Raw genomic sequence first — 25257 nt, 5'->3', positions numbered from 1 at the left:
TCCCACAGCAGGACAGATTGCTCCCCAGTGAACCTGCAGAAATCTTCCTCATGACTAGTGTGTTGATGGCAGGACCCCCTGTGACTAGTGTGTTGATGGGGGGAACCCCTGTGACTAGCATGTTGATGGCGGGACCCCCTGTGACTAGCGTGTTGATGATGAGACCCCCTGTGACTAGCATGTTGGTGGGGGGAAGACCCCCATGACTAGCATGTTGACGGCGGGACCCCTTGTGACTTGCGTGTTGATGGGGGTGGAACCCCCTGTGACTAGCGTGTTGACAGGGGGGAGACTCCCTATGACTAGCATGTTGATGATGAGACCTCCTGTGACTAGCATGTTGATGGCGGGACCCACTGTGACTAGCGTGTTGGTGGGGGGGAGACCCCCGTGACTAGCATGTTGATGGGGGGACCCCTGTGACTAGCGTGTTGACAGGGGGGAGACCCCCTATGACTAGCATGTTGATGATGAGACCCCCTGTGACTAGCGTGTTGGTGGCGGGACCCCCTGTGACTAGCATGTTGACGGGGCCCCCTGTGACTAGTGTGTTCCCACCCCTGGAATTCATCCCAGGCCTTCTTCACCTGCGAGACCCACCAGAATCACCCGGCCAGAGAGTGCTGGTCTTCCCACCCCTTCCCGCAGGACAGACAGGCAGCTGCGGAGTCACATCTGTGAGGTTTCCAGGACGCAGCATGGGTCAGTGAAACCTGCTGATTTGCAGAAATGATGCTGTAATATCTTCTTTCTGCTGTGGCCCCACTGACCTGCAGAGGCTGCCGTCCTCTGGAGCTGGGGCCGATTTACGGTGAGGTGCTCTGTGACTTGCTGAGCTGTGGGATGCAAGCCCGGGCCGCCCTCACAGGACATTTCACACCTGCGTGCAGCTGGCGGTGGCCCCACAGAGTCTGTCCCCCGAGAGTTGGGCTTTCTCCCTGTGTGTGATCATAATCTCCCCAGCAAGAGGGAGATGCAGCTCTTGGCGAAGATCCCCCTTCCAAGGGGAGGGCTTGGGTTCGTGAATTTCCAGCTTCTGTTGTTTTGTACCAATTCACGACTTGAGCCATGGATCTGCTGGGCACGGGCCACATAACCCTCCCTCCTAGTGTCCGGGAGTGAGGCCTCCGTGGCATGGCCCCAGCGAGCGATGCTGTCCTTTGTCCCCAAGGGACACGTCAGGAACACAGTGGGGTGGCTGCCCTCAGGTCCTGACATCTAGGTCATCTGGGGAGAGGACTGTGTGCTCTGGAGACAATGAAGGGACAGGGAAGGGTGGCAGGTGGTCTGGGGGAGGCCCTGCTGGGAGGGCAGGGCCCCAGGGAAGCAAAAAAGAAGGAGCTGGTGTCTGGGGAAGAGGAGGAGTGTGGGCGGGGAGGTCACAGGTGTGTGCGCGTGCACATGGGGAGGGGACATGGGGCTTCAAAGTCCACGGTAAGGATGTGGCGAGTCCCAGGCCCACCTTAGCTGCCAGGACAGAGGCTGCGCCGGCACCAGACAGGACGGCGGAGGTGGCCAGAGGGCGTGGAGCCCCGTGTGCCCAGCACATGCTCTCAGAAGCCTGGGGCGGCCGGAGGCAGCCGGAACCCCTATGTACGGCCGAAGAGAGCCGGCAAGGGGACATCCCCTGTCCAGCACCTCTGATGGTGCCGAGAGGGGGCCCCGTGAAGCAGGAGGGACCCAGCTCTGCCCCCTGCCCCAACACCGGCTGCACCTCTTACAACTGCCTGTTTCTTCCACCAACGTTCCACCTGCCTCACCTGCCTTCACCTGCACAGGTAGCAGGTTGGGAGCACAAAGAAGCCAGCCTCAGGGCTGGACACGGCCCGGCCAGTACATTTCGTCACCTCCGGGGGGGGGGGGCAGGTCCCTGTCTCCCGGGGTGCGGCAAGGATCAGGGGGTCACGTATGCAAGCAGCCGGGCTGTTTCTGGCAGAGCTGCTGCAGAAATAGAAGCTCGCCGTTCGCCTTGTCTGTGCTTGGGACGGGGCCGGTGTGGCGGCCATGAGGGTGACAGTTGGAACGCTGGCTCGCTCGGGGGACCCTCGGCTTTCCTGCAGAGGCTTCCTTTAAAGGAGCCGCACTGCGGTGCGGCTGTCCCTCTGAGAGCTCACCTGCCCTGGGGGAGGGCTCCCACCCTGCCCACCGGGGCCTTGCTCTCCCCGGGACAAACAGCCACGCACCCAGTTTCCTTCCCACCTCGGAGGACACTTCACACACTGATGGGCGTCCGCACATCACGGCAGCCCCCGACACCTCGCCTGCCCCCACCCCGTCCCATCGTCTGTGCTCCGGGGCTCCCTGTGTCAGGACACCAGGGGCTCTGTCTTGCTTGTGGCTGCAGGGTGCTGATTCTCTCCAAGGGCGTCCCGAGGAGGCACGGCCACCCAGCCCTGGTGAGCTCACTTGTGTTTGAAGTAAAGAACCCCAGCAGCATGGGACCCTAACCCCAGAGCCAGTGTGAGCTCACACCTGGGCGTCCACCTGCACGTCTCTGCTGGCGCAGGTGTGTCGTTTCAAGAGATGGTTTCCCACGTGGAAGCGTGCCCGAGGACCCGGGGACGGATGTCTGCGCGGCTGTTGTGGAATGTTCTCAGAGCACACACGCAGGCAGGAGCCTGACGGCCTCCAGAGGTCCTCCACCCACGTGTGTGACTGCTGCTGGGTGCTCTGAGCAGTCGTTCGGCCGGGCAGCATCCGGGGGTCCGCATCCCAGGCCCACACGGGGATTGCGCTCAGAAGGCCAGCTTGTGTCTGGTCACACCCCCGGCTGGTCCCAAACTCCGAGGAGAGGCCGGGCGTTTGGCACCCAGACCGAGGACCTTCTTGTCCTTGCATGCGTCAGAGCGACGTGCTGTGCAGACATCACTGGCTCCTTTACCAAAACAACCATCTAGAGGAAACTTGGAGGGCCAGAGGCCGGCAAGGCAAGAAATGAGCGCCTCCAGAACTGTGGGAGGATGGAGGTCGGCTGTGAGCTGCCCAGTCTGTGCTCTTTGTTACGCAGCACTCGCTGACTCACAGGGGGAGGCTACCGAGGAGGAGGATGGGGAACCTGTGCCTTCCCACAGCTGGATGGACGCCTGGACGGGCCTTTCAGAGGGGCCACATCCATGGTCTTCAACTGGAGCTGCCATGCAGACTCTTGTCACTGAATCTGGTGACGGCTTCCTTGTCCTTCTGAAACTGGGGACAGCATGGCCAGTAGGGACATGCAGAGTAAATAAAGAGCTGTGCCCCCTCTGCCCATGTGCCCCCAGGGCTTCCAGCCGTGCCCCTGAGGACGCATAGCTGTGTCTGAGCCTCTGTGGGCTTGGCTTCTCTGCCGGAGGCCCCATGTCCCTCCTCGTGGGCGCCTCTCTGCCCTCTGGCCCTCTGGCCATGATCACAGGGGCGGAGGGCCCAGCACTGTTTATTCTCCAGCTTGTCGCCATAGAGGCCGTGCTTTGAAAGGAAGGAAATCCCCCCGGGATCCTCATGAACCCAGGGGCCCTTCTCCAGCTGCACACTCCCTCCCAGGCTGGTGGCCAGGCTCTGGCTGTGTTGTCGAACTTCTGTGCGTTCACATCGGCGGCCGCTGTGGCCCACGACCACGCAGCAGTGTGGCAGGCCAGGGCGGGCCCGTGCTCTGAGGCCTTCACTTCCCTGGTCGCGGGTGAGGGACCCTGCTGCAGTCCTTGGGAAGCCACTGCATCTGCAGGGGTGGATGTCCTCAGAGACTTTAAGAGGAGAATGCAGGTTAGTGGGCAGCAGTTCATGAGTGGCCACACCGTGTGGTTTGGTGTTTATTCCCGGACGGAGGAGTGCGGAACTGCCTAGAAACTCAGGTGCTCTGGGGATGAACAGACGTGGAGACTTGCAATCTCTGTGATGTCTCTGGGCCCCTGCACCGACACTCAGGTTTGGTGGGGAGGACTTGTCCATTGGTAGGGTCTGCAGCTGTCGTGAAAAGGAAAATATTCAAACCTCTAATGTCTCTATAAATCGCTCGTTTCCCCGCCCTATTTCTTCTTTGAAGGGAGGTGGGGCTGTGCACTGACCTGGAGCCCAAGACCCGCCTGATAGAGGCTGGTTTGTATTTTGGGCCACATGGTGGAGAAGGTAAGGAGGAGATGGAGAGAAACCCCCTGCAGCATCCAGAGGACAGCATACAGAGGAGCCAGGAGAACGCAAATGTAAAATCCTGTGCATGTCTCGACATCATAAGGGTTCTAAGGGAGCAGAATGGTGCCCCTGGGGTGCAGGCTGGGCCTAATGAGCTCTCCATAGAGTCAGTGGCCGGTTGTTATGGCAGCTAAGGCCACAGCACTCTGCTAGATGTTCAACTATGTGTGGCGTTGCACGTTTGCCCAACTATTATTTCATCTTACGTGCTCATTAAAAAGTGGGACGTGGCTAAACAGCCGGGATTTGGAAGATGCTTGGAGTCAGGCACCTGGGTCTGTGGTTTATCCAGGGAGGTGTCCTGCAGCAAGTCCTCCCCGCTGGGCTGGGAGGGTCCTTGCCTGCACCTGGCCCTGGGAGCCTGCGACCGTGCAACCCTGCAGAGCTCACTTTCATGGGCTGCCTCCCTTGTGGTGGCAGCTCTGTCCCCACACAGAGAGCACAAAGGGAGGCCTCCCTGGTGGATCCCCCTCTTCTGAGGTTGGTGGCTCTGACCCAGCACAGGAGTCTCACGCCAGCTGGTTGGGGGCAGTCAAGATGCCCGGCGCCCAGGGCTTGTGTGCATTGCTAGAGAACTACGTAGAAATAGGGCACAGGAAGGCGTTTGGGTAGCAGTGGAAACAGATCTTTCTTATCCCTTTTTTTTAGAATAGTTTTTGGTGGAGATATATTAGCTTTTGAAATACTTTAGCTCCATAATAAAGGTCTTGGGGAGAACTCCAGCTGTCTGCCGGGCGGATGCCGTGGTCTTATTCCAGAGCCTTCAGCCAGAGTGACTCCTGCTTCATCCTGGAGCTGGCTGGTTGTGTTGGGACCAGCGTGTGCGTCCAGCCCCTCCGTGTTGGGCGCAGCCACAACCTGGCACAGGGTTTGTCCTTGTGCTGTCATGCCCTTGCCCAGAGCTTGTGCAACAGTCAGTGCAATCCTGTCAAACCCTGTCTGCGTGGAACTTGCATTTCTTGCACCGTTGACTACGCCTCATAAGTGATGGGAACATGCTCCGTGCAGTGTCGTGATATGTGCTGCAGAGGAAAAGAGATCGTGTGAAGGGAACAGAGCGTGGGGAGCAGGGAAAAGGGGTGAGTGACAGGGGCAATGCTTCCTGGTCAAGTGCTGCTGGCAAGTGCCGTCCCCTGTGAGCACAAGGACCCTAGGGTCGGGCTGGGCAGGGCGGGCCACATCTGGCTGACCCTCTCCTGCTCGCTTTGGGCCACCGACACATTATTAATGAGATGAGGTTTCCAGTTATCCTCATTCAATTGGTTGGTGCTCATCGGGGGCTAAGTCATCCACTCAAGGGCCAGCTTATATTTATTTTTGTGCTTTTCCTTTCCCAGCCAGAAAAAAAAATTATAAGTTTAGGAAAGTAGAAAATATGATTTGATATTCAACATCCAACAGTTAGAAGCAACAGGAGCGTGCGCACCACGCTGGGACACTAGCACATGTGCCTCGGATCACGTTGGAATCAAGCTGAAGTGCCCTTGGCAAAGCTCGGCCCCCCCTGCTGCCCCTGCTGCACTGAGCCTGCCACTAGTTTGCACTGGGGGTGCGGGCCACGTCTGTACGTCCTGTAGCACGTGTGCAAGGAACACGCATGTGAACAGTATATAGGATGGCTCGATGTGCTTTTAAAGTGCTGTCAGTGGAATTACTGGGTGTGTGTATCTCTGCAACCCTCGCTTCTCCCTTCGGGCTCGTGACGTTCCTTCCTTGGGTGCCCTTCCCGCCGCACATTCACATTCCCTGCGAATCCTGGTGGTTAAACGTGGCTGCTGCGGCCTCCTGCCATTTCCCCTGTCCACGTGGAATTGTGTCAGAAAGTGCCTTTTCAATTTTACTAGATTACTGCCAATTGCTATTTCGATTTCGACCAAGTGGGAGGATGCTTTGGTGTTTTCGGGCTCTGTAAACATTTTGCCAGCCTAACGTGTGAAGTGTTTTAATCAGCGTTTCTCCGTTACTGGTGAGGTCGGACATCTATTGACATGTTTTTTGGCCATTTTGGTTTCTTTGTGAATTGTTTGCTTATATCCTTTGTGTATTTTTCCAGCGGGTCATCTGTTCTCCTTAATGATTCCTGATGTTCTTTATGAATTCTAGACATTAGTCCCTTGTCACACAAGCTGCAAGTAGCTTCAAACGGCTTGTTGTTCTTGTCTCTCTGTGTGGGATCTTTTGTAGTAAGAAATGTTCGAGCTTTGCACACCAATTGATGTTTTTGTTAAGTTTTTTTGGTTTTTTGTTTTAAGAAGTTCTTCCTACCTAAAATCATAAAGACCATCTCTTTTCCTTCTAATACTGAATGATTATTTTCTTCTAGTATTAAATTTGGTTTTGTAGATGGTGATATAAAGAACAAATTAATTTTCCTGTAGAGAGACAGCTATTCTCTTGGCTAGCTGAGCTGTTTGCTCTTTTTCTCTGATGCTTCTATGTATATGTTGTATTGGTTTTATTTTTTATCTGTATTATTTTTTAAAATTTTATTTATTAGAGAGAGAGAGAGAGAGAGAACAAGCAGGAGAGAAGTAGAGGAAGAGAGAAGCAGACTCCCTGCTGAGCAGGGAACCTGATGTGGGGCTCAATCCCAAGACCCTAAGATCATGACCTGAGCCAAAAGCAGATGCTTAACAGACTGAGCCACCCAGGTGCCCCTGTTTTATTGGTTTTAAATGTACATTTTAGGTACTATGAGCCCTTTAGCCTCGAATCAAGTACACTGATCATTCAACTAAAAATTATTTTTGAAATAGGCACTGACACAACTCATTCATTCTGAATCCTAGTTTTCAACAATGCTGGGCTTCAAGCAGATTGTTCCTTAGGGTGTAACAAGAGAGGCATTGGATCTAGACCAGAGGGAGTTCAGATCACACCTGGTTACGTGTTCATCTCACACCTTGCGCTCTACAAGGACTGTGTTCATAGAAGATGTTTTAGGACATGTTTCCCACACCTGCTAGAATGTAAGGTCCCTGGACATGGGTCCTGGCACTTGACGCAGGTGTTCTATAAATATTTAGTGAATAAATTATTTTAAAGCATGGCCTGTAGGAAAAAATGAAGAAGCTGGTGCCACTGACATGAGGGGAAGAACACAGTGTGTTTCCAAACATGACTACCTTGCAGAGAAGGGCTCTAGATGTCGTGGGGCCAGCAGGCAGAAGCTGCAAGATGCAGGTTCAGTTCACACGTTGCTCTTCTCAGATTCACATCTGTCCAGGATGTAGTGGCTTAAGTGGAGGTGCATACTGGTTGTCAGGTAGCCGTGGTCAGGGAGAGGGCTGTGTAGACGTGTGATTGTCTCCTGTGATGGTGGGGCCCCTTGACCCGAGGCTCCCGCTTCTGTAACAATAAACTTCCTCTGTCCTTTATGGAATTTGCAGTGTACTATCTGTTACCTGACTCAGGCACAGGCAAAGCCATAAGCAAACGCAACCAATGGACTCCCAGTCTGGTCCAAATGGCAGGACCCAGAGCATTTTCACACGTGTTTAGGGTTATTCAAGTAGTTCATTTGGAGATCTTTAACCTAGTGGATTTCTTGGAGTTCATACTTGTAAGTTTATCTGCTTCAAGCTTTTGCATTATAGCTTTCAGTGACTTGCAGATTTAGATCTGTTTAAAAATGGAATGCAAAATATCAAGGAAAAGAGGAAATGTTAAAATTGTTGAAGACATGAGTTTAGACAAGTTAAATGTGAATGACTCACTGCAGATGCTAAGCTTGTCACAAATTTTATAAATATCTGCTAACTCTTGTAAATTTTATTTCTGATGTTAGGGTGTTTTTTCCCCTCTCTCTGCTTAAAAATAACTCCTGATTTTTTTTTCAACCGTCTGCATTGAAGCAATATTGCTGGTATGTGTATGAGATTGTTCACATTTCCAAACCTATGTGTGTTTTTGCAAACATTTGTCTTGCAAATATACAAATCAATGTGTCTGGGCTCTAACCACACACCTGTTGTGTGATGCTCAAAAATGTCTCCTGAGAACCACTAACAGGGAAGGGACGATAACTTCTAATGCCTTTGGATATTTTTTTGGTGGTGGATCCCACTGCTGGAATCCAACATTGCTCAATCAGGACTTTCCTTTTTTTTTTTTTTTTTTAATATTTTATTTATTTATTCACAAGAGACACAGAGAGAGAGAGAGGCAGAGACACAGGCAGAGGGAGAAGCAGGCTCCATGCAGGGAGCCCGATGTGGGACTCCATCCCCGGCCTCCAGGATCACGTCCTGGGCTGAAGGCGGTGCTAAACCTCTGAGCCACCTGGGCTGCCCTTGAAACCCCTTGGAGGTGCCTCCCACATTCTATGTGAAAGTTTGCTATCTCCCGGACAGATCTCATTGTCTCCAGCTACACAGATTTTTTTTTTTTTTTAACTCAAGAAAGCCAAATTCTCTTCATCTATAAAATGGGACCAGTACCAGTAAGTACTTCTAGGACATAGGGACATGGAATTAGTCAGGCTTGAAAGATGATTAAATGTGCCAAGTTATAAGGTAGCCCCTGGCACAAAGGCACCATGAAAGACTACATGTTAGCAGGTGCAGGGGCTGTTCTCTACCACGGCCTTTATGGTAGGTGTGTCTAAGGGAACGTTCGTGGCTCTGCTCTTAAATGACCTTGGCATCTGGCCCTTTCATTCTCCCCCACCTGTCCCTCCTCTGGCTTCCTCCAAAGCCGTGGCTCTCACTCACTGGGCTCCACTGCCTTCTAGCAGTAAGTAATGCAAGACTTGTGCTTGAGGGGCTGAGCTGAGGAATTTGCTGGAAGGGTTTCTAAAATGTGGGTGGACTTCCTCCCCAAACAGTGGCTTTTAGGATTCTTGAGTTATAACTTCCCTTTCTGTCATTTTATTTATAAAGTAACTACTATTGCTACTGCTACTAATAATAAACTGGAAGTAACCTAAATGTACACGAATGTAGAGTTGGAATATTCAACAATAAAATAGGCATTCAAATCTTAATTGGTAAGAAAAAGTTTCACATGTACAAAACGCCAGGGGTAGAGCATGAGACCGCGATAGAGCAAAATTTGTATTTTAATTAAAAATGAGTATGTATGTGTGCCTAAGATTCTAGGATATAAAAGACAGTGTCAAAAGTGAGTTCTCTGTGAGTGATGACTTTACAACGTGTCTTTTACTTCAGGTAATTTTCTGTATTTTGTAATTCTTTTGCAATGAGAAATAGTGTTTTTCTTCATGACCAGAAAAATAAGGTTTTTCTATTTATGAAAAAATTAACAAAGAGTATATCTAAGGGGATTTGGGGTTAATTTGGGGTTCATCTAAACTGGGAAAATACTATATTTCTGGTTGTTCTAATTACCATGTGCCTCCTGCCTTAAATTTTCCAAGAGTAAATGCATGTCATCTGTCTCTAAGTCAAATCAGCTGGTATTTGAACTCTTCATATGTGCATAGCCACACTGGGGTTAGAAGGATGTCAGGATTGATGTCCTCAGGTAGCTCATCCTCTAGCCAGGGCCATTGGCTCCAAACACTTAGCAGTAGAGCAAAAAGGGTAAGTGTGGGGTGGCAAGAGGAGAGGACAGATTCAGTTGGGTGAAAGTATAGAGGAAAAATCATTACTTCTAGAAGGGGTGTGGGTAGACCAAGACATTTCCAGAGGAAGGTAGTATTTGGACAGCATAATAAAAAGTGGGCATATTCATTATCTATTGATGTAAGTTAACAAACTTTTCTTAATAATTTTTTAAAGGTTTAATTTATTTATTCATGAGAGACACAGGGAGAGAGACAGAGACATACGAAGAGGGAGAAATAGGCTCCTCGCAAGAGCCCAATGTGGACTCGACCCTGGACCCCGGGATCATGCCCTGAGCCAAAGGCAGATGCTCACCTGCTCAGCCACCCAGGCATCCCAACTTTTTAAAAACTTAATGACTTACAAGGACACACATCTATTATTTCTAGTTTCTGTGGGCCAAGAATGTGGATCCCCAAGCTTCAGAGTCACCGCGAGCTGCAGTGTAGGTATGGGCCATATCTGGGCTCATCTGAAAATTCAGCTGGGGAAAGACCCTCTTCCAAGCTCACTTGGTTGTGAGCTGTTAGATCATTGGCCTCAGTTCCTTGACATGCAAGCATCTCCAACACAGCAGCTTGCTTTATGAAGGCATGCAAGAGGAAGAAGCCGTAGATTGCGACCAAGAAAGAAGTTACAATCTCTTGTAACCTAATTGCAGAAGTGACAACCCACCATCATTGCCATATTCCGTGGGTTTCAAGCAAGATAGTAGGTCCAGCTCATACTTGAGGGGGCTTGGACTGAGGAGATATCTTGATATCAGGAGGTGTATTCCTTGAAGACCACCTACTAGTGCCTGGCAAGTTGTATGTGTAGATGTTGGGGTGGGGGTAGGTACCCAGGAATAGCTGAGCAAAAGTGAGGAACAGTGAGTAAAACCATGATCCTAATTTTAGAAATATGACCCTCCTTGTATTCCTTGCCAAGAAAACACATCCCTGTTTGGTACTTTGCTTTTCCTTCCTCAGAAGATCATGGCAGATTTTCTCAATTCTTTGGCCCGTTTTCCAGATGCCAAGGTCATTATAGGAAGGGACTAATGCTGAGCTTCTGGGAACATTTAAAGTCATAGGATCACAACCTCTCTACCCTGAGACACTCCCAGAGAGCTTTCCATGCCCAGATACAGTGTCTTTCAAGTTCACAACTGTGACTGGGTCCTTTACATCAGGACTAAGACCAGGAACCCGGGGGGTGGGGGGGGGACTAGACTGGTGTGGGTGAGCATGGCTGGGATGAGCCCCCCACTTAGTGTCTGTCTCAGTAGCTTTGAAGGAGTAAAGGTTTCTTGTGTGAGAAAGCCCATTGCTGCTTTTAAATGAATAATTTACAAAGTGGAAGTCTAGACTTCTCCTTAGTACCTGTGGTGTGTATAGCACCTCTCTCATTTATAGGGTCCTCTGTGCCTGCGTGATGCTGATTATAAGGCCTGAGGTCTGAGTCATTTCACAAGGCATCTGGAGACACACACCTAGGAATCTAATGGGGTTTAATTCAGCACTTTTTGGAGTAAAGAGCAAACCATAGGTACATACCAATAATTGCACCAAGCTGCAGCAGGCAGGGGCAAAGGGTCATGGCCGAGCATGATTTATTAGGTAATGAGAATTTTACAGCTGTGAAGATCTATTTGTTTCTGCATAATTGTACAAGTACAACCCCTTTCTCTGTAGATTAAGCACAGCATGGTCGCTAATTGGCAAGTGGCAAGAAAGGACATGAAAATTTTGTATCATAGTGAGGATTTCTGATAAATTCAACATCTAGAACCTTCCCTGATATAGAACCTACCTTTATGTGTATTTACCCTTTCTCCTCTGCGAACACACATAGGTCAGTAAGCTTTGCCACATCCCCTTCCCCCTACCCAATTTGAGTCTTCTCTCTCCAGCCAGCCATTGTTCTGGGAGACATCTTTAGGGATTTCCAATTTCATCAAATCTGCCAAGAGAGATTTTTCATTTCCTCTTGCCATTATGATGCTGTCAGCTAGGCTGTAGTTTGCAAACTTTATACCTGGAAGAAAAGGGCTTCTCCTCTTCCCTCTGAAATTCCCATCCCCAGGCAGTCACCTGCCCCTTCCTTACCAGACTGATGATTCACAGAAGTCGTGCAGGGATTCAGGTGGGGTGGGGATGAGTCCCATGAGCCACAGGGAAACAAAATCGCTGTGTTGACAGGATAAATGGTAGATTTTTGCTTTTAGAGGTTCTAGAGCTTTACAGATTTAGGAGTGGGATTTTGGGGGCCAAGAAAGCTTTCTGCATGGTCTTGACATTCCCCACCACATGCAACCTATATATTTTGTGCCTCTCTCTTGAGTTTGGAAAAAGTTTACTGGGGAAATGAAAGGAATTCAAAGAAAAGAACAGGAAACACATTACAGAATCCAATCTGTTGCTTCCATGGAAATGGCAAATGGTGGCAGGAGTCACGGGGGCAGAATGACATCCTAGCTTGGAAATCACCTGAAAGCAGTGTGCAAGCAGAGCACAGTTACCAACGCTCTTTCCACATGTGAATCCTGAGAAAATCAGAGACTTTCAAGTAGATTTAAGAGACAGGACACAGCGACTCAGTGGACTGAATATATTTTGAGGCAAATAACTTCAGCTTTGTAAGATGTGAAGCACAAATGCTCCACGTGCCTCAAGAATTTTCTGACGGAGATACAGAGCTGAAATCACACATATAGATTTAATTCCTAGATTATCTGAACGTGTGTGGTCTTATTTCAGTGATAAACCACCGGAAAATCGGTTGTTCTGCGTTTGTTGGCGGGTCAGATGGGCATAGAGAGTTTGACCATGAACGTTATCACTGGAGAGTCTGCATAACGTGTTAACAAAGCCGTCAGTACCTTGTTCAACTGGACCCAATGCGTGCCCATAAATCACACATCCTGCAGCTTCTCCTATGGAGCTTTCTGGAACACTGGGCTGTAAACGCTCCCTCCGACGCAGACTGAGTTCATCCCCTGTAGTGTTTCATCAGATCTCTTACCTGTAGACATTCACGCTGTTTTTTGGTGCTGTTGTTATTTTGCTTTGCAAATAACCCTCCGTGGATTTCCTTTGTGCACGTGTGACACATGCCTGGAAGCGGGGCTGCCGAAGAAGAAAGAGCCATCGTCCCCAGCTTTGCTGACGCCGCCGAAGCGTCTCCCCCGTGAACAAGTGCAGTGAGTTCTCAAAGTCCTTTCAGGTTTGCAGAGAATTTGATCCGAGATTGTCTTCTTGTGAATCATGACTTGGAAATTGGATCTGACGTAGTGCAAGGACGTAGGTGCCGATACTATGATTTGTAAACCGAGACTCCTTTCTGTCCGAATACTGTTTTACTGATGGCGGTAGCCAGGGGGACGTGAACTTTCCAAATCTGTGATATTTTATCATTCTGGGTATGAGAAGATTGTCATGAGGAAGGTGGGTTTGCTTAATATTTCATGAGACAAATTTATAAAATATTTAAGTGCCCCTGAAGGAGAAATTGCTTTATAAATAACACATGGCTTCGCTCTGCGCTGGCTCAGCATCAGCCACGTCAGGCGTTCAGGGCGACAGGTGCGGCACTGCAGGAACAATAAACCTGCATCATTAATTCTTGCTGCTGTCAGGCCTCGTGTAGCTGTGTGTAAACTCATTAGTTTCTCACTGAATAATGGCTGAGTGTTTTAATTGGCATATAAAGGAACCAGTTGCTGGAACCTCCCAATGACGGCCGCTGCTCACCCGCCACGCAGTTACACCCTCACCAAGCATAAGACGTCCATGCCGTTGCTGGAGACTTGTATTTTTCTCTGAGAGTCTGGGTATTTCTCTTCTACCTGAGTGAGTGGTGCTTCAGGAAGGGAGAAAACCTCGTGTTTGTCACCCTTTTCTGTTTCAACATACCCTAGAAAGTCCAGGTCTGCTAACGGGAAGCAGAAACTAGGTGGCAACAGTGGTCTTGCTCTGCCCGGGGCTGTTGTGAAATAGTAGCTGTTATCTCTGGTCTGTGAGCCCCTGTGGGCACCACCAGTCCCCCACCCCTGCCCTGGCCACCCCCACAGGCTGAGGCCACCCCCAAAGGCTGAAGCCCTTCCAGGCTTCTGAATGCAGACCGCAGCTCCCATGCTGGAGAAAGTTATAGCAAGGACCTCAAGTCCTGCCTCCCTCCGACAAGTGGGTCTTTGCCCGGACCACCTTCACCTGCCTGCTGCAGCCTCCAAGGATGAGACCAGGTCCTAGTGGGGCCAACACACCCTCATGTGGCAGCTGCACCCCTGACCCAACAGCACCCCTGGAAGTCTTACTTTGTTCACTTCACCAACACCCTCCCCCGCCCAAGTGCTCATGCCCCCGACTCAGTCTACACACTCACTCAAGTCCTTTATCACAAGGAAACCCATGAGCTTTGCTTTGATTGTGCCCTTCCTGCTGGTGCCTGCCTTCCTCCGCCATCCTAAGCAGCATGGGGATGATATAAAGGATGTAAGTCCACGCTGCAGATAATGTCAGAATTGCTGTATGAGCAGCCCGGGAGGATGAGGGCAGGGCCAGATCAGCCAGGAGGCTAGAAGACCCCTGCATCTTGTAGGAATGGATATGTGCGCACCTTGTCTGCCTCTGAATTTCCTACGTGACCACGCAGGAGAAGAGTAGGCGGGTTGCAATCTCCTAGCGACACATTGATCCACGTAACTCACACTGGTACCCGTTGCTCCCTTGGGTCTATAAAGAAGATAATCCAGACTTAGGAACAGCACAGTTACCTGGACCCCAGCAACCTGGTGTCAGCAGACTTCCCATATAGGCTGAGAACATCACATCCAAGCATAATCTGGTGTCAAGTCCTCAAGGCACCGACTGATGCAGGGTGGTCTGGCTGGGCCAGGAGGGCATGCAAACCCCTTTCCTGCCCTCAGGCTCCTGAAAGCCCCCTTGGGGAAGGTCCTGAACCTGCAGGGACAGGTGTGACATTTGGTGAATGCCTGGGGTGCATTACTAGGGGAAAAGATAGACGCTTTTACGTGATGCTTACCTGTCTGTAACAATTTTTTTAGAGAGTTGGGTGGCTAAGTTTGAGATTATGTGTCCTGGGACATCCTTGGTAAGCAGAACTCACTCATCAGTGACTCACCATGACCAGAGCCAGGTGTAGAGCACTGCAGTAGTCACCTCACCACTGCCCTGGGGTGCTGTTGACCTGAGCATTGAGGGGCCCAACCAGGGACATGTATCTGAACACAGGGTGCCCTTTGGGCCTGATGCCACCTATCTGTGGCATGTCACCTGTGTGTGTCCTGCCTCACGCCATGCTCCAGACAGCCCCAGGGTTCCTCGAGCCTTTGTTCTGGCCAACTACTGCCCTGCCTTCAGTCCACTTCTGTCATCGCCTGTCCTGGAAGAGGCTCCTGAGGTCTCCCAGAGGGCATGTCCTCTCTGCGCTGAACGCAGTTTGAAGGAGCCCCTGTGATTTGCCTGTTTCCACACCCTAGATGGCAGTTCCCCCAAAGGTGGCACCGATCTTTATTACTAGGAACAGGGACAGTGATGTTTGCCAAATGGAATCAGGAATTGGGAGCTGTGTCCAGACCACGTTAATTCCCCCAGCACTCCTAACACGAGGTGTAATGATCCCTGGTTCACCGAGCAAGGGCTTGTGGTGTGTGGTGGGGTCCCATCCTGCCAAGAGGCCAGCTCCAGTGAAGCATTGTTGGGGAGGTCCAGTGACTGATCACCTCTCTTGCGGATGGTTGATGGCCTCTGAAACCTGGATCCCCCAGAGCCGGCTTTGGAGTCAACTTATCCTCCTGAGAGCTTCTTTATCCCAGTGCAGAGAAATATTCCTAAGAATTTTTTTTTAATTTGGATATTTGGCGGGGAGATCATAAAACCATAGAGGAGGGCAGCCCGGATGGCTCAGCGGTTTAGCACCACCTTCAGCCCTGGGTGTGATCCTGGAGACCCAGGATGGAGTCCCATGTCGGGCTCCCTGCATGGAGCCTGCTTCTCCCTTTGCCTGTGTCTCTGCCTCTCTCTGTCTCTCGTGAATAAATAAATAAAATCTTTAAAAAAAAAGACAAATATAGAGGAGCTCAGGAAAAATATAACAAAAAACCTGATTCCCAGCATGCAGTTGGATCTGTTATATTTTGGTGGTTTTGTGTGTGTGTGTGTGTGTGTGTGTGTGTGTCTTTTTGTTTTCTAATAAAACAAAAAGGGAAAGAAAAAAATTAAAGTCTTGACAAAAAAACATTTCGACTGTATTATTTCTCCAGACCTTCCCCTCCATCTCCTTAACATCCGTGGTAACAGGAATTTGATGATGCCTTCTTATCCATTTGTGTCCTTTTTGTTCAGAATATGTATATTTAAAAAATAATACACAGAATAGTTTTGTGTAGCTTAAACTTTACATACATGGAACTGTGGCATCTGTTTCCCTGCAGGTTGTGTGTTTCACACTCCACGATGCTGGATTTTCCTGTGGCTCTGATTCTGTCACCGTCAGTGCTGCCCGGGAATCAACGTTTCTCATCTCTCCCCGTGTGCCTAGAGTAGGAACCTCTGAGTCGCAGCACAGGGCCATTTTCAGTTTTACTAGGTGTCAGCCTCTGTCCACATGTTTCTTACTAGAACTGTCTCCTGGGCCCCGAAATCATTATTTATTGATTGGTGCCAAGTGGATTTTGGAAACAGTGGGAGCACCCTGCCTGTTCAGATCCCCTTAGTGAGGCTTGGACGTGGAGAAGGTGCCTGCCCAAGTTTCCTGAAATTTTGAGAAATGCCAAATGTAGCACACCAGGATTATTGGTTCTAAGGACATTTAGCAGTCACGCTCCGAGACACTCGTCTGGCATGCAGCTCACCTCAGGACGCTCTGTTCTCTCCTGGCTTAGGTAGTTGGTGTAGGAGGAAGAACTGTGACCCGTGAAAACAAAGACAAGGCACTTTTGGAAATGAGGAAGGAGGCACATGGTATTGATCCTACAGTCCCCCGATCCTATTGTAAAGTCCACACAATCGATTTCCAGTCTCCTGTGGCAGGAGTGAGTTTGGACCACAGGGGGTTTCTTTACGACCTTGTGGGGAGTCCTTGCCTTTAGGATCCTGGCATGACCCGCACTGTCTGGCGTCAGAATCTTGGGTGAACGGCCACATTTGAGAGTATCACCCTCAAGTTGGCCCATGAGCCCCCTTTCCTGACCCTCCCCTAACAGTCAACTTCTGAAGCTGAGATCTGGTCTCTTGTTTTTAGTGTTCCCACTGCTGTTTTTTCAAGCTCTGACATTTCTGGCTTTTTTCCTGACAAACCTGTGTGGCAGCCATGGAGTCCCTCTGCTACCTGCCCTGGCCCACCCTGCAGTGCTGATAACCAGAGTTGTCCTATGAGAAACCCTAGCACCTGGCTGTCCCAGCTTGCATGGCATGTGGTGTTAGGACCTCTGGCTTCCAGCATCTGAAACTAGTAATGGCCATTCAAGTAAATATTTGTAGTATAGACAATATTGTCATGTCGGCTCCTTGGAAGCCCGAATGTCAGCAAGAGGCTCTGCTCTCCTGAGAAGCAGAGCTCTCACTAGAGACTGGATGACCCAGGGCACGTTGCCCATCTCCCAAAACCCATGGCTGCAACTGTAGAGTGAGGACCTCCGGTTGTTTTGAAGGTCAGATAAGAGCACATTTGAATTGCTTGACTCAGCACAGTGCTCAGCCAATATTTGACTCCCAAGAAAAGAACCACAGGCTTGAGAGAGGAACAGTTTTAAAAGCTCAAAGAACCAAGATAATTAAAAAAAATTTTAATTAAATCAGAAGAACTCTCAAGCTTTCTTAATCAAAATGAGAACATGCTCTGGGTGAATTGCTGGATAAAATGGCATGGCAAAAATGGGGAAGCTTGGGTGGCTTTTCTTTTCATAACTGGCTAAATGCATGGTGTATTTACCTATTAACTTCACATTTCTGTGCACTCCCTTTCTGCCTAAATGATTTTTCATAATTCTATAACATGTATTGTTTGGAAGCTATCTTAGTGGAAGGTCTGAGCCATGAGGAAGGGTGAACAAATGTCTAAGGATACCTGAGCACACAGGCAAACCAGAATGGTGAGGAGGGTTCCTGACACCAGGCTTTGTAAAAATCATGGTTAGGGAACTAGAAGACTTAGCTGTGCTAAATGTTTGAGGTGCTAGTATGAAACACAATTAAATGTGTTCAGCGTGGGTCCAGAGGATAAAATAGGAATACATGTGGAGAAGGGGAAGGAGGGAAGCAGGTCAGGTTCCAAGCAAGCTTTCAGCTCAACAGTTGGAGCCACTCCCTTCTGTTGGCTCTCTCTTGAAGAGTAGGTAACTGAATGGTCCTTGGGAAGGGCTATCATAAGGGAATTTTACGTCTAAAAACTATCTAGATGGCCTCTGTGTTCCTTCCAATCCTGAGATTGCTGTGCAGAAATGGCAGCTTTTATTCTTGCTAAAAATAATGAAAAGTTCACTTAAAAACACCCTAAAAACCCAGTGGATAATATACAGACTAATGTAGAGATCACTTCCTTCTGAAATGCAATCTTTCAACATGATTTTACTACATTCCCGATAGGTTTCTACACATCACTGTTTCTTAGAGTCTGGGATGTGTAACTAGGCTAGTTGTTTATATGGTGATTTCCCATGCCATATGTTTGTCTGTGAAGGGCTGATCTTTTTATTCCCTCAGCAGGATTGAGATAGAGTTGACATGTAGTATCGTGTGTAGTATACAATAAATGTGCTGCTTTGGTGCCCATATATTGCAGAATGATCACCACCGTAGTATTAGCTAATGCCTCTATTGCCTCACACAATTACCATTTTCCTGTGTGTGTGTCGTGAGAACATTTGAGATCTACCCTCTGAGGGATGCCTGGGTGGCTCAGCGGTTGGGCGGCTGCCTTCTGCTCAGGTCGTGATCCCGAGATCCGGGATTGAGTTCTGTGTCGGGCTCCTGCAAGGAGCCTGCTTCTCCCTCTACCTGTGTCCTTACCTCTCTCTCTGTGTCTCTCATGAATAAATAAATAAATCTTAAAAAAAAAAAGATCTACTCTCTGAGCAACTTTCAAGTGTATAATACAATGCTATTAACTATAACCACCATGCTGTACACTTCATTCCCAGAACGTATTCATCTTATAACTGGAAGTTTGTACTCTGACCAACATCTCCCCATTTTCCCAACCCCCAGCCCAGATAACCACCATTGTGTTCTCTGTTTCTATGAGTTTGGCTTTTTTTTTTTTATAGTCCACAGGTTAGGGATATCATATAGTATTTGTCTTTGTCTGATTTATTTCATTTCGCTTCATGCCCTCAGAGTCCATCCATGTCATCACAAATGACAGGATTTCCTTTTCTCTAATGGCTGAATAATATTCCATTCTGTATGTGTGTCATATCTTTTTTATCCACTCATCCATTGATCAACACTTAATTTGTTTCCATGTCTTGGCTATTGTAGATAATGCTGCCGTAAACATGGGGGTGCAGCTATGTCTTTTTTTTAATATTATATGTATTTATTCATGAGAAACACACAGAGAGAGGCAGAGACACAGGAAGAGGGAGAATCGGGCTCCCTGCAGGGAGCCCGATGTGGGACTCGATCCCAGGATCCCGGGATCATGACCTGAGCCAAAAGCAGACACTCAACCACTGAGCCAAGCAGATATCCCTGCAGCTGTGTCTTTGGGATCCCGTATTCATTTCTTCTGGATACATACTCAGAAGTAGGATTGGTGGATTATATGATAGTTAAGCTTTTTTTTTTTTTTTTTTTTTTTTTTTTGAGGTAGTTCCATATTGTTTTCCATAGTGACTGGAGCTATTTAAATTTCTACCAACAGTGCACAGGAGTTTCATTTTCTGTATATCCTCTCCAGCATTTGTGATTTCTTGTCTTAACAGGTGTGAAGTGGTCTCTCATTGGGGTTTTGATATACATTTCCCTGATGATGAGTGATGTTGAGCACCTTTTCATACCTGGCCATCTGTGTGCCATCTTTGGAAAAATGTCTGTTCAGTTCCTCCGCCCATTTTTTTAAAGATTTTATTTATTTATTCACGAGAGACATGGAGAGAGGCAGAGACACAGGTAGAGGGAGAAGCAGGCTCCATGCAGGGAGCCCGATGCGGGACTCAATCCCGGGTCTTCAGGATCATGCCCTGGGCCAAAGGCAGGTGCTAAACCGCTGAGCCACCCAGGGATCCCACCTCTGCCCATTTTTTTTTTCATTTATTTATGATAGTCACAAAGAGAGAGAAAGAGAGACAGAGACACAGGCAGAGGGAGAAGCAGGCTCCATACACCGGGAGCCCGACGTGGGATTCAATCCCGGGTCTCCAGGATTGCGCCCTGGGCCAAAGGCAGGCGCTAAACCGCTGCGCCACCCAGGGATCCCTCTCTGCCCATTTTTTAATTGGACTGTTTAGTTTTTACTGTTGCTGGGTAGTAGGAGCTCCTTATGTTTGGATATTAATCTCTTATCACATTTATACATATTTGTATAAATATATTTGTATATTAGCCTCTTATTACATTATACACATATTTTCTCCCATTCTATAGGTTGCCTTTTCATTGTGTCAGTGGTTTCTTTTGCAGTGCAAAAACTTTTTGGTTTTATGTAGCTCCACTCACTAATTTTTGTTTTTGTTGCCTGTGCTTTCAGCCTTATATCCAAAAATTCATCCCCAAGACCAAGGCCAAGGAGCTTTTCCATTCAGTTCTTATTTACATCTCTAATCCATTTCAAATTGCTTTATTTTCATGGTAGAAGATAGGGGTCTGATTTCATCCTTCTGCATGTGGATAGCCAGAGGTCTCAGCATCATTTGTGGAAGAGATCCTTCTTTTCATTTGTTTGTGTCTTGAAGAGCTAATTGGGTCTTCAATTTACTTTTAATTTTATTTGGCACATTCAAAAGGACACTTATTTCAGGGAAGCCTGGGTGGCTCAGTGGTTGAGTGTCTGCCTTTGGCCCAGGGCATGATCCTGGAGTCTTGGGATCAAGTCCCACATTGGGCTCCCTGCATGGGGCCTGCTTCTCCCTCTGCCTGTGTCTCTGCTTCTCTTTCTCTGTGTCTCTTATGAATAAGTAAATAAAGTCTTAAAAAAAAAAAAGACACTTATTTCATATAGCAAGCAAACACTGTATTTATATTATATTTTATCTACCCCTAGGTAAGCTTCAGAAAGAAGAAGAATCTGTAGTTATGCTCCATCAATTTAAATATTTAGGGAATGAAGCATCCCATAAAGTTAGTCAGGCTCATCCTTATGTATTTGATGCCTATAATAAAAAACTTAGCATTTTTTTTTAAGTGGAGAGCTTTTTATTTATAATAACAATGCTCGTCTTTGTTTATAAATGCACCAGAGGCACCTGCATAAGAAAAAAGAAATGGTTCTCTCTGCTGTTAGATAATGTGGGTCCTCCTTGACAGAGATCTGGCAATCTAACGTGAGCCTGCCAGCTTATCCGTGCTCAGGGTGTTTGTCTTGTAGTGATGGGGGCGGCTGAGAATGGCAAACATAGGGGAGAAGCAGCAGGGAAGCTGCTATAAAGAGTCAATTGGGCTGGACTTTCATTTCCTGAGCATTTGGAAGTTGAGTGGAGCTATCCTGGAATTTCACGTCTGTTGAGAGTGAGCTGGAGATGTTGGTTAAAAGTTTTATTCTAGACGGGGCGCCTGGGTGGCTCAGTCGGTTAAGGGCCCGACTTTTGGTTTCAGCTCAGGTCATGTCAGGGTCATAAGCCTGAACCCCAGGTCAGGCTCCACATGGAGAAAAAAAATAAAGAGTTTTAATCTGGTCATCTATCAGCACTTCTAGGACAGTAGCAGGAATGGAGGCTCATCTGAAGGCATTTCAGAGATGTTTGAAGCTGAATAAGTAAGACCCAGGAAAAGGCGAGGGGGCTGTCTGTACCCTGATTCTGCGTCCTGCCATGCCATCCACAGATCAAACCCTTGGGTCCTGCTTCTCACCCCACATCTCCACCACTTTGCCCTGGGGATCCACCTTCTCCCATCCTGCCCTGCCTCCATCCCTCCCTCTGTGAGACCCTTTGCCCCATTTAACTTTCCATCTTGCTGTAAGGTCCTCAACCATAGAAGAGCAGGACTGTTGGATTCCGTGGGTGAATAAAAGCTTAACACCTAAATAGATGCTGGTATAAAAGCAAACCCTGAGCTGTCTATGCAGATCCTCAAGTAGCTGGACAGGGGCACACAGCTCATCCCACAGAGTTCAGTGTGCTCATCGTACCTCTTCACTCAGAAAGTAGAGCTTTACTTTCGGGACTTTGGAAATGCATCCTTTAATAGACGATTGACTTCTCTCATTGTGCTCTTCCAATCACTGTTAGGTCAACTGCTTGGATGACATTTCAAAAGTGATAGTGACTAGTTTCCATTTACTGACAGACATATAAGGCAGCTGAGCATCTTAACAAGATCTAAGTCTTAAGAAAGCAAAAACAATTTTTGCAAAGTAGCAGGATATTGAAGTAAACTAAGAGTTGCTCATGTTCACCATCTGTTTTTAAAATTAAATGCACGGTATGTCCAGTCATAATTCTCATCGAAAGGTAATTGTTCATCTTAATCTATTATAAACAAAGATTTAAAAATCAGTTTTAGAATTTGGGACATTACAATACTTGCAGTTTTTCCAATGTAATATTTAAAAGAGAAAAAAATCAGGAGGTCCAACAGGTGAGAGTATTTACTGTTGGAGCTCAAGTCCATCAAGGATGAGTATACTGAGACATTTTACATATAGAAGTCAGGTCCTGGAGCAATAGTAATCTTTTGGAGTTTTTTTTTTTAAGTGTCTTTTTTTTTTTTTTTAAGATTTTATTTGTTTATTTGAGAAAGAGAGAGAGAGTGTGTGTATGTGTGTGAGCAGAGGGAGAGGGAGAAATAGACTCCACTGAGCAGGGAGTCTGATGCGGGACTTGATCCCAGGACCCCAGGATCATTACCTGAGCTGAGGGCAGATGCTTCACCAGCTGAGCCACCCAGGTGTCCCAAAAGGTTTTTTTTTTTTTTTTAATTGAGTTCAGCAAGCCCAGGGATACTTGGAAAAGCCATGGAAAAAAGAAAACACTGAGTGTATTTAGATGTAGAACTACAGGGGATTTTGTGACCAAAGGGAGTGTAAATGTCATCAGTAGTAAGCAGGTAAAATGATAGCATCAACAGTGGGACTGCGGAGACAAGGCGGGCAGCCTGTGTCCATTTCTTCAACTCCCACACCAGGGTGTCCATAAAGAGTATTTCATTGTGATAAATCAAGTGAACAGATATTGAATTGCCAGGAAAATTAAAGATTGTAATTCAATAAACCAAAACCAAAATGAGGCAGGGAAGTAAGCGAACGTGCTTGTCTATGGTAAACGATTCTTAAGGGAGTTCGTGTGAAGTTGATGAGACAAGGAATAGAAGTTCACATTTATAAAGCCTTTAATTAAAATGAGCTGTCGATGGCTCAACATCATAAAAACACACAGAACACAGAACTAAGAAATCAGGCTAAATGGCAAAAGATGCAAAACAAAGGAAACCAGAGCACTGGAAACGCAATGCGAAGTATGGCAAGAAGGTGGAGGGCCAGCATGGTCATCATTTCAAAAAATGAATGTTTACATGCGGTAAACACACATTAAAAGTAATTTTCAGATTTGAGTCAAAAACCAAAACTGCTCTTCCCCCAAGACAACCTGAGGTGATCCCTAAAATGGTTCCCTCTTCGTATGACCCAGAAAACTGTACAAAATCATGCCAATTGAGAGGTTCACATCTTCGAAGAACACCCCTGAAACTGCCCAGCCCATCAAAGGTATACACATCCGATGAGCCACCAAGTCTCTGCAGGATGTCACTTTGTAGAAGCAGTGTGCGTCACCTTGTCGGCACGATGGTGGACTTGGCCAAACAGAGGGCCTCGACACGGGGTCGGCAGCCCAAGAAGAGCGCTGAATTTTTGCTACCCCTGCTTAAAAGTGCAGAGAGTAATGCTGAGCTTAAGGGGTTAGGTGTAGACTCTCTGATCATTGAGCACATCCGAGTGAACAAAGCCCCACTCTGCACAGGCGGCCCAGAACTTACAGTGCTCCTGGTCGGATTCACCCACACGAGAGCTCTCCCTGCCACATCCAGATGGGCCTTACTAGCAGGGAGCAGAGTGTTCCTCAACCAGAAGAGGAGCTTGCACAGAGGAAAGATATTCCAGAAGAAACAAAAACCTATGGCCCTGGAGTAAATTCTGCATCCAATAAATGCAAATAAAAGTAACCAAAACAAGACAAAACAAAACCTACCTATTTATCTAAAACATTGCATCCTAAATAATGTATCTGTGACAGATTGACTATACAAGTCTGGAGTAAAAAGATTTCAAACAAGGAAGCAGCTGGCATTGTGAGTATCAAGCCAGGCTAAGTTCCAAAAGCAAGCATCAAACAGGCTTATTGGGATGGTGACAGTGCCCTGTGGCCTGAAGGTCTCCATCCCAAAGGCCATGCACCAAACAGCAGTGAAGCCAGCCTGCAGACGATGCACAAGCAAAAGAACCACAGAGTTAAGAGACCTCCCATCGCCTCTAGTAGGCTATGTTTGCTTTGCACCACTGCCCAGCCCAGAGTCAGAGCCACGCACCACCCAAGCAGGCCCGGGGCTGGACTCAAGTCCCAACAGGACAGTGGAGAAAACATTAAGGTGTTATTCCCCCAAGTGTTGCACTGTGGTCAGAACATATAGTCTAAACCAATTCTACTTTTAGGAAATGATAGAGGTTCGTTTTTTTGTTTTTTTTTTTTTAAGATTTTATGTATTTATTCATGACAGAGAGAGAGGCAGAGACACAGGCAGAGGGAGAAGCAGGCTCCCTGTGGAGAGCCTGATGCAGGACTTGATCGCAGGACCCCAGGATCATATCTGAGCCAAGGCAGATGCTCAACCACTGAGCCACTAGGTGCCCCAGGAAATGATAGAGTTTTTCTGTGAGGACAAAGTTAGAGCACCCCATTGCCGTATGCTGCAGTCTGCGTGTGGATTCTGGGTAGGGAGGTAGAGTCTGTTTTCAGGGTATGGGGCTCTTTCTCTGACTCTTTTTCTGTGCACATCACATGCATGTATATGCATGTGCTACATGTGTATGTTGGCTCCCACCTGGTGCCTCACTTGGCCCTGAGGAGTCAGTGCTTTTGTTTTTCAGAGCTTGGAGATCCTGCCCTGAGCCAGGCCACAGCTACTGGGCGCTAGAAGCAGCCTTGAACCTGGGATGCTTGGCCGGGACCAGGCTCACTTTGCAGGGCTGGGTCCAACTTAAGACACATGTGCCCTAAGGCACCTCTGATTTTTCTGGCAACTTTATCTGGATCCTGCTCAGACTCTGTTCTAGGCCTTTATACTATTCACCTTGACAGGACGTTTCTGTAATCACCCTGGGAACACAGGCCCAAAACACTGCAGTTGGCTTAGTGATGTTCAGGAGGCGC

General features: G+C 48.0%; 1 protein-coding gene across 3 annotated transcripts in view; it reads left to right on the top strand.

The window, feature by feature from the left end:
- RPS6KA2 (ribosomal protein S6 kinase A2) overlaps window positions 1–25257 on the top strand; it is a 345125-nt gene that overhangs the window by 67333 nt on the left and 252535 nt on the right. The window lies entirely within an intron of this gene.

The sequence above is a fragment of the Canis lupus genome, chromosome 1 (assembly GCF_003254725.2).
Source record: "Canis lupus dingo isolate Sandy chromosome 1, ASM325472v2, whole genome shotgun sequence".
Lineage (NCBI taxonomy): Eukaryota > Metazoa > Chordata > Mammalia > Carnivora > Canidae > Canis > Canis lupus.
Note: the sequence above shows the minus strand (reverse complement) of the source record. Positions and strands in the feature narration are given on the sequence as shown.